The sequence below is a fragment of the Lepidochelys olivacea genome (genome assembly GCF_965140295.1).
Source record: "Lepidochelys olivacea isolate rLepOli2 genome assembly, chromosome: 13".
In the NCBI taxonomy this organism is placed as follows: domain Eukaryota; kingdom Metazoa; phylum Chordata; order Testudines; family Cheloniidae; genus Lepidochelys; species Lepidochelys olivacea.
In genome coordinates this window covers 36229568-36239285 of record NC_140423.1, presented here as the reverse complement: position 1 = coordinate 36239285, position 9718 = coordinate 36229568, and the positions used below count along the sequence as shown (strand labels likewise).

At 46.4% G+C, this 9718-nt stretch overlaps 1 pseudogene across 1 annotated transcript; it reads right to left on the bottom strand.

Moving 5' to 3' along the window:
* Nucleotides 1–8429: 8429 nt before the first annotated feature.
* On the bottom strand, nt 8430–9374 carry LOC311529491 (olfactory receptor 13G1-like; annotated as a pseudogene). The gene has a single exon. The product of its transcript is annotated as an olfactory receptor 13G1-like (transcript).
* Nucleotides 9375–9718: the final 344 nt, after the last annotated feature.

Here is a 9718-nt window from a genome sequence, read left to right as displayed (position 1 = left end):
CCCAAGGGTCGGTCCTGGGGCTGGTTTTGTTCAATATCTTCATAAATGATCTGGAGGATGGTGTGGATTGCACTCTCAGCAAATTTGCGGATGATACTAAACTGGGAGGAGTGGTAGATACGCTGGAGGGCAGGGATAGGATACAGAAAGACCTAGACAAATTGGAGGATTGGGCCAAAAGAAATCTGATGAGGTTCAATAAGGATAAGTGCAGGGTCCTGCACTTAGGACGGAAGAACCCAATGCACAGCTACAGACTAGGGACCGAATGGCTAGGCAGCAGTTCTGCGGAAAAGGACCTAGGGGTGACAGTGGACGAGAAGCTGGATATGAGTCAGCAGTGTGCCCTTGTTGCCAAGAAGGCCAATGGCATTTTGGGATGTATAAGTAGGGGCATAGCGAGCAGATCAAGGGACATGATCGTTCCCCTCTATTCGACATTGGTGAGGCCTCATCTGGAGTACTGTGTCCAGTTTTGGGCCCCACACTTCAAGAAGGATGTAGATAAATTGGAGAGAGTCCAGCGAAGGGCAACAAAAATGATTAGGGGACTGGAACACATGAGTTATGAGGAGAGGCTGAGGGAGCTGGGATTGTTTAGCCTGCAGAAGAGAAGAATGAGGGGGGATTTGATAGCTGCTTTCAACTACCTGAAAGGGGGTTCCAAAGAGGATGGCTCTAAACTGTTCTCAATGGTAGCAGATGACAGAACGAGGAGTAATGGTCTCAAGTTGCAGTGGGGAAGGTTTAGATTGGATATTAGGAAAAACTTTTTCACTAAGAGGGTGGTGAAACACTGGAATGCGTTACCTAGGGAGGTGGTAGAATCTCCTTCCTTAGAGGTTTTTAAGGTCAAGCTTGACAAAGCCCTGGCTGGGATGATTTAACTGGGAATTGGTCCTGCTTTGAGCAGGGGGTTGGACTAGATGACCTCCTGAGGTCCCTTCCAACCCTGATATTCTATGATTCTATTCTATGATTCTATGACTCAGAACAAATACACACGCACATTCCTTCCATCAGGGGGCAGCAGTCACACATATAAGTGCTGAGTAGATCTCAATCAGCAGCGGCCAGCAGTGAAAAACACCCACACCCACACAAAGCTTTTGGCATTTATGGTCAGGGTGCTCCAGGCTAAAAGAATGTTTTCAACACGTATTTTATCACATTTTCTCTAAGACCATGTAAGACGCTTAAAAACCCACACCCCTGACCAGCAAAGCTATGCTGACAAAACTCTCAGTGTCAGGGGCACCGGAATGGGCTGGGGGCAGGGAGTCATGGCTCTCCCACTTTTTGCCATGGGCTCCACCCCACCTCTTCCTCCCAAGTCATCCCCTGCCCCCCAGACAGGCTGGTAGCTGGAGCCCAGTTGGGGAGCCCGAGCAGCTGTGCGGAGCTGCAGACCCCACCCCCTGAGTTGCCCACCCAGGGCAGGTGGAGGGTCTGCAGCTCCATACAGCTGCCCACACATCTCTTACCATGGCTGGGCTGCAGCTTCTAGGCCCCACCCCCCAGCCAGAGCCAGGTTGGGGTAAGAACTGCCCAGGCAGCTGTGAGGAGCTGTGGACCCTCCACCTGCCCTGGCAAGGAGAGCCCGGGAGAAAGGGGACACAGGCTGAGGGCTGCTCTCAGGCTCCCCCCACCCTGGACAGGTGGCAGGTCCGCGGTTCCCCAGAGCTGCCCGGTCTGGGTTCCTAGTGCTGTCTTGGCCAGGGGGTGGGGCCTAATTGGGAAGAGGAGAGGTGGGGCCACAGAGGGGTCGGGAGCCCCTGGCTCCCCCACTTTTGGGAAGGCTCTGCCACCCCTGCTCAGTGTGTGACATCTGTTGGCATAGACTCAGTGGTGTAGACTTAGGGCCAGATTTGTAAAGGTATTTAGGCACCTAATAGGATTTTCAAAAGTACCTAAGCACCTAACACCCATTGAAATAAATGAGTTTGAGGGGCCCAGGAGCTTTGGAAATTCCCACTAGGCCCCTAAATACCTTTAAAATCTGGCCTCTATATGTACAGAGCACATAGCATAGGCCAGAGACCCTCGCCCAGCCATTGCAGCATGGAGATGAAGCCGATCTCATGTTTCAGGCACTGGGCGGGCACTCAGAAATCTCAGGTCAGTTCTTGGCTTTCTCCCAGACTCTCTGAGGGACAATGAGCAGGCTGCTTAGGTTGATGATTTCAACCTAAAATAAATGGGAATTGTGTGTCCAAATCCCCTAGGCAGGCTAGAAAAGCTCAACCTTCATTCTTGTGGGCCATATCCCCAGCTACAGCTAGTGTAAATCAGCCTTTGTTCCACTGGATTCAGTGGGGCCAGATCCCCAACTGGTGTAAACTGAGTTTAGCTACATTGGAGTGAATGGAGCCCGATCTCCAGCTGTTGTAAATCAGCCTTCACTCCATTGGAGTCCACACGGTCAAATCCCCAGCTGATATCAACCAGACCTAGCTCCATTGTAGTAAATGGTCCTGTCACAGGGTCCGTACAGGCTTCTACCTACTCATGCCTGTGCCCTGTGTTGGCCGGCCAAAAAAAAAAGGCCCAATGCCTTCTTTGGTGCTTCACCCTTGTATCTTTATTTACAGTGCAAACATGTAGTCCCTTTTATTCCCCCAACAGCTAAACCCATTCAGACCCTTCCCAGGGTCTCCTGGCCCATGAGGCTCCTTGCCTTTGGTGAGGAGACAGAGCTGTAAGCCTCCTTTCCCCTCCCAGGCTAGCCTCCTGACTGAGCTTTCTCCAGGGCTTTTATAGCTCTTCCCTTCCTCAGCCCAGCTGCCTCTACTTAGCTCAAGTCATTGCTGTGAGCCGGCCCCCGTTAGGGCCTGCAGCTGGGCTCTCTGCTGGCTGCCTGGGCCCCTGCACCTGGCTTCCCTACCAGAAAGCAGGGCTTAGCCAGCATTTTGGCAGGGCATTCAAGGGCTTTTACCCCTGCCCTGCCACAGGTCTAGATACCCAACTGGTGTAAATCAGCCACAGCTCCATTGGAGTCAAGGAGACAAGATTCATGTCAATCGACCATCACACCATTGAAGTCAAAGGGCAAGATTCCCAGCTGGTGTAAAGGAGCCGTAGATCCATCCAAGTCAATGGGCCCCAGGGAATAGCTGTGTGACTGCACAAGTCACTTAATCTGCCTGGTGCCTCAGTTTCCCCATCTGTGAAATGGGGATAATGGCTCCCCCCTTCCTCCCAGGGGTGTTGTGACAGTAAATTGTTAAAGCCTCTCAGGCCCTAAGGTACCACAGCACCGAGGAAGGTGGCTTTGTAGCATCTGAGGAATCAGCCATCTGTGCATCAGCTCCCCTCCCTTTGGAATGAAGATAAAGCTCTTTCCCTACCTTACTGGGTGTGGAGTACTGCTGTGCTCTGAAGCCTTTAGTTACCTGGACAGACATTGCTTTCCCAAACAATGGGCCCCAAACATGACCCACTGGAGAGCAAAGCCAAGCTCCCATTGGCCTCAGGGTTATCAGGATTGTGGCCTGTGGGCTGTGCTTGCTGATGGATTAAGAATAAAAAGGCAAATATCTGAGGTGGCCTGGGACACTGTGGTCCAGTCTAAGTTCAGAGTGCCCCAATGAGGCTGGTGTTCTGGAATTATCACTGGCAAACACAGTGTCATAATGTAAGAGTGAAGAAAAAAAGATGGAGCATGCAGATGATATCAAAGAAATTGTGTTTTCTTTATGAGATCATGAGAGAGCAGCAAAGGATAAGGAATAAGACAGAAGAGGCACTGGGTAGAAGGAGATAATAATTCATAGATTTATAGATTTTTACGCCCAGAAATGACCACAGGGATCATCTAGCCTGACTTAGATAACACAGTACAGAGAACTTCTCTGAATTAATTTCTGCTTCAAGTCCAATAGGTCAATTAGAGAAAAAAATTCAGACAGGGGCAGCTACAGTGTGAAATGAGAATGATGAATATGAATAAATACACTGAGGGATAGCTCAGTGGTTTGAGCATTGGCCTGCTAAACACAAGATTGTGAGTTCAATCCTTGAGGGGGCCATTTGGGGCAAAAATTGGGGATTGGTCCTGCTTTGAGCAGGGGGTTGGACTAGATGACCTCCTGAGGTCCCTTCCACCCCTGATATTCTATGAATGTGTTATTATATTAGTAGTAGTGTAGCACCTAAAACCCCAGCCTGAGATCAGGTTTCTTTTCTACTGTCCACAGTACAGAAACATAGTAAGAGACAGCCCCTGCACCAAAGTGCTTGCAATCTAAATACAGAAGACAGACAAAGGGTAGGAGGGGAAACTGAGGCACGGTGTGAGGAAGTGACTTGCCCAGCTTCACACAGAAGGTCAGTGGTGGAGCCAGGAACAGAACCCAGGGCTTCCTGTTTACATTTTAGGAGAAGGGAAAAGTTGAGAGCTTGATGGTACCCTGGAATGAAAATTAACCAGCATGTTTACATCATCCATCATTGTTATTCATTATTACAGCAACTAGAGGTCCAAATCAAGCTCAAGGCCCTATTGAGCTCTGCACTGTAGGAACACACAGTGAGAAACAGTCCATGACCCAAAGACAAGAAAGACAAAGTGTGGGAGGGGAAAGAAAGGCACAGAGGAATCAACAATGCTCCCATGAGTATGACAGTCATTGAAACACAGGAGGTGTCATAAATATAAAGGGAAGGGTAAACCCCTTTAAAATCCCTCCTGGCCAGAGGAAAAATCCTCTCATCTGTAAAGGGTTAAGAAGCTAAAGGTAACCTCGCTGGCACCTGACCAAAATGACCAATGAGGAGACAAGATACTTTCAAAAGCTGGGAGGAGGGAGAAAAACAAAGTGTCTGTGTCTGTCTGTAGGATGCTTTTGCTGGGGACAGAACAGGAATGGAGTCTTAGAACTTAGTAAGTAATCTAGCTAGGTATGTGTTAGATTATGATTTCTTTAAATGGCTGAGAAAATAGCTGTGCTGAATAGAATGACTATTCCTCTCTGTGTGTCTTTTTTGTAACTTAAGGTTTTACCTAGAGGGATTCTCTATGTTTTGAATCTAATTACCCTGTAAGGTATTTACCATCCTGATTTTACAGAGATGATTCTTTTTTACTTCTATTAAAAGTCTTCTTGTAAGGAAACTGAATGTTTTTTTCATTGTTCTAAGATCCAAGGGTTTGGGTCTGTGGTCACCTATGCAAATTGGTGAGGATTTTTACCAAACCTTCCCCAGGAAGTGGGGTGCAAGGGTTGGGAGGATTTTGGGGGGAAAGATGTTTCCAAACTCCGTTTTTTCAGGAACCCAGATAAAGTTTGGTGGTGGCAGTGGAAGTCCAAGGGGAAAGGGTAAAATTAGTTTGTACCTCGGGGAACTTTTAACCTAAGCTGGTAAAAGTAAGCTTAGGAGGTTTTCATGCAGGTCCCCACATCTGTACCCTAGAGTTCAGAGTGGGGAAGGAACCTTGACAGGAGGAGTGATGGGAGGTCATATATTCCTAGATTTCAAGATCAGAATGGACCATTCAATCATCCAGACCTCTGGTATATCACAGGCCATTTGACTTCTCCCAGGTGCCCATCTACTGAGCCTTTAGTTAGATTAAAACTTTACAGTTCTCAGGGGTACCCAGGGCAGTGAGGCAACTCACTACCACTTGCCCTGAGCGTGTTTGTGCCAGCCATGGGTCAACTCCCCAATGCCACTGACCACGGGCAACACAAGCCACTCCCCTCTTAGCCTTCTCAGCTCTGCTGTCCCTCGGCAGGTCAGTGATAAACATACTCCCCCTGGAGTGTCCAGCCCTGGTGCACTTGGTACTAGCAGTATTCATAGGTTCATTGCGCCCAAATGAACAATATTCCACAGCTTCCTAGTTAAACCTTAGATCAACCAAGCCAATGAATATGCAGCACTGAGATATATTGATAGTGACAACAAGTAAAAGTTTATTTAAAGATGCATAGAGATTTAAGTGATAGCCAGTAGAAATATTGAAAACAAATGAGAACGAGGAGTAATCGTGGCACCTTAGAGACTAACAAATTTATGTGAGCATAAGCTTTTGTGGGCTAGAACCCACTTCATCAGATGCATAGAGTGGATCAGATGTATCTGATGAAGTGGGTTCTAGCCCACGAAAGCTTATGCCCAAATAAATTTGTTAGTCTCTAAGGTGCCACAAGTAATCCTTTTCTTTTTGCGGATACAGACTAACATGGCTACTACTCTGAAACCTGAACACAAATGGTTACATATAAAATAAAATCATAATATGCATTCTAGACTTACTTAATAAGATGCTCTCATCTGCAATAAAGTATTGCTCACCAGCACTTTTCAATCAAGCAGGCTGTGAGTCCTTTTTCATGAGAGAAAACATGCTGTCTGCCTCCCCCCTAGATAATGGATACTGTGTGTCTCCTTGCATTCTCCTCATATACCACCCTAATTCTTTGATCCTAGTAATAAACAGGACACCCTCCCGCTCTGTGTCTTTTCCTGCAGATATTGTGATCTCTTGTTGATTTTGTGGTCTTTATTATCTGGGGGCTGTGTATGGAAATTGACTTGTATTGTGAGGCATAAAGTACACAGTGACCAAAAGTAAATCCCAGGTATTTACTGCCCCTTCCTGAACAGAACCTGTTCAAGGTATGTCACTTCCTGATGGTCTGCATTTAATATTAAGGCTTTAAGAACATAATTTCTGGTATAGAAATAATACATACGTTCATTTCACAATGATGATGATGACCAGTGGGCTACTAGCTCTCAGTAGAGACCTTACATGCCTCCCTTTGTGGAATTCTTGTGCAAATACTGACCCACGATATCCCTGTAAAATTCTATATCCCCTGGTGCCCTTTGCCCATTGGCACAAAGGGGTTCCTAGGCTACAAAGACTAAACTGTGCAGCACAGGTAGAGAACAGCGGAGACCAAGTTGCCCTCAATTCCCAAGGTCTCTGCAACTGGAGGGAATGGATTAGGCAAGACATACCCACATGACCCCAGCCGGCGATTTACACCTGATGCTGCAAAGCTAGGAGAAAACATCCAACGTCCCTGCCTGTTTGACCTAGGGGAAAACTCCTTCCCCACCTTAGATCTGGGGGTACATTTGACCCTGAGAAAGTGAGCAAAACATGGCATCTAGAAAGAGGCTTCTCTGTCTATGGAGGTTGTGGAAGCTCATTCACTGAAGGTTTTCAGAAAGAATCACCTGTCTTGGATGATTTAGACACAACACATCCTGATTTTGGCAGGGGGTTAGATTAGATGAACCTTGTGATCCCTTCTAACCCTATGGTTCTCTGCACATCCTCGGAGCACTGGTCCACCCTGTCTCCAGTTGTAGCCAATCTCTGATTCTTCAGAGTAAGGCAAACAAACAAAGAAAATCCCAGAACACCTCTGAACTACTATGCACTGTGGGGAGAGGGGAATTCCTTTCTGATCTCTGCAGGCCACTGGCTGAAGCCTGAGATTGAATTATAGTCATTTTCTTAATACAGAGCTGCAAGTGTTATGTATGCATTGAGGGCAATTCCGAGCTTCCTGTTCAGTCCATGGCTCGTGAAGGAAGAGGATGAACAGGGGACTCAGAATCACAGATTCCAATGCCAGACAGGACCATAACAGTCTGAACCCCACATGCACTGGCCATAGACTTTCCCTCAGAAGCTGGATTGAAAAAAAAATCTTCCAAAAAGATATCTAAATGAGGCTCAGCCATCTCCCCTGACAAGCTGTCCCAATGTTTAATCACCTTCACAGCGAAGAAATTGCATCTTATTTCAAGGTTGAATTTGTCCAGCTTTCACTTCCAGCCCTTGGATCCTGTTATGACTTGTCAGCCAGGTTGAAAAGCCTCCACTAACTATCTGATATCTTATCAATGTGTAAATTCCTAGACAGTGTGATCAATTCACCTCTCAACCTTCTCTTTGATTAGCTAGGTAAATTGAGCTCTGTTACACTCTCATCATAAGACTTATTCTCCAGCCCCTACATACATTTTCTGGCCCTCTTTTGAACTTTCTCTGGTATTTCCAGATCCTTTCTGAAGTGTGGACGCCAGAACTGGATGCAATATTTCAACCATGATCTCACAAATGTTGTGTACAGAGGCAAGATCACTTCCCCACATTTTTATACATCCGAGCATCAGATTAGCCCTTTTTGCCCCCGCATCACACTGAAAGCTCATGTTGAGACAATTACCTGTGATGATCTCTATATCCTTCTCTGAGTCACTGCTTTCCACGAGAGCCTCTCCCAACCTGCATTCTTTGTTCCCCGATGTATTACAGGGATATCCAGCAAATCATCAACAATGGAATATAAATTGTATTCTATTTGAAAAGTAAATACAATAGCAAGAACTTTCAAGTACAAATCACACTTTTCAGTATAGTGCATAAATACTATACTTATAAGTAGGATAGATAGATTAGATTAGATAATATTATTGTCTTTGAAATAGCCCAAGTCTCCTTTCACTTTTCTTAGATCCTCTTTGACCTCATTGTTTTTCAGAGAGTATATGATAGGGTTGAGCACTGGAGTTATAACCGAATATAGGATAATGATCACTGTGTCTCTGTCCGGAGAGTAGGCTGAGGAGGGGTGTATATAGGTGTACATGGCTGTGGAGTAGTACAAGCTGACCACTATAAGGTGGGAGGAGCAGGTGGAGAAGGCTTTCTTCTTGCCTTCTGTGGAGCGAATCTTCAAGATAGTTCTCAGGATGAAATAATAGGACATTAAAGTTATCACACAGCTCCCCATCCCAAAGACTGCATCAGCCAGAAAAATCAGGGTTTCACTGAGGCTGGTGTCTGAGCAGGAGAGTTTTAGAAATGGTGGCAATTCACAAAAGAAATGGTTGATGACGTTTGCTTCGCAGAAAGAAAGCTGGAGCACAAATCCAGTGTGGACTGCAGAATTGGCCACCCCGACTATCCATATGCCAGCAATTAACCCAACACAAACCTCCTTCCTCATGATGATGGTGTAATGCAAAGGGTGGCAGATAGCAATATAGAGGTCAAAAGCCATGGCAGCAAGGACCAGAACTTCACTTACCAGAGTCCAAGTGAAGAGACAGATCTGTGCAATGCAACCTAAGAAGGCAATGGTCTTCCTGTGCTCCAGAAGGTTCTGCAGCATTTTGGGGATGGACACTGAGATGGATAAGGTTTATCAAGGACAAGTTGATGAGCAAGAGTACATAGGGGTATGAAGCCTGCTGCTAGTAGTAATAGTGAGGACGATGAGGAGGTTTCCCACGAGGGCGGCCATGTAGATGAAGGTGAATACCACAAAGAGGAACATCTGATATTCAAGGAAACTGGACAGACCCACCAAGATGAACTCTGTGACAGAGGATTGGTTCTTCATTTCCGAATCTCCGCTACTCCTCACCTGTTAGGGTGACCAGACAGCAAGTGTGAAAAATCGGGATGGGGGCGGGGGGGGGTAATAGGAGCCTATATAAGAAAAAGACCCAAAAATCGGGACTGTCCCTATAAAATTGGGACATCTGGTCACCCTATCTGTCTATATAAATCATCTCACTGGTCCAGACCCTCAGCTGATGTAAATAAGTGTAGCTTTAAGGAAACCCAGAAGCCAAAGGAAAGACACTGATTTGCACCAGTTGTGGATTTGGTCCATTCATTCCAATAAAGCAATGTCAGTTTACACCAGCTGGGGGCCTGGCTAATTGATTTCAATACAGCTAC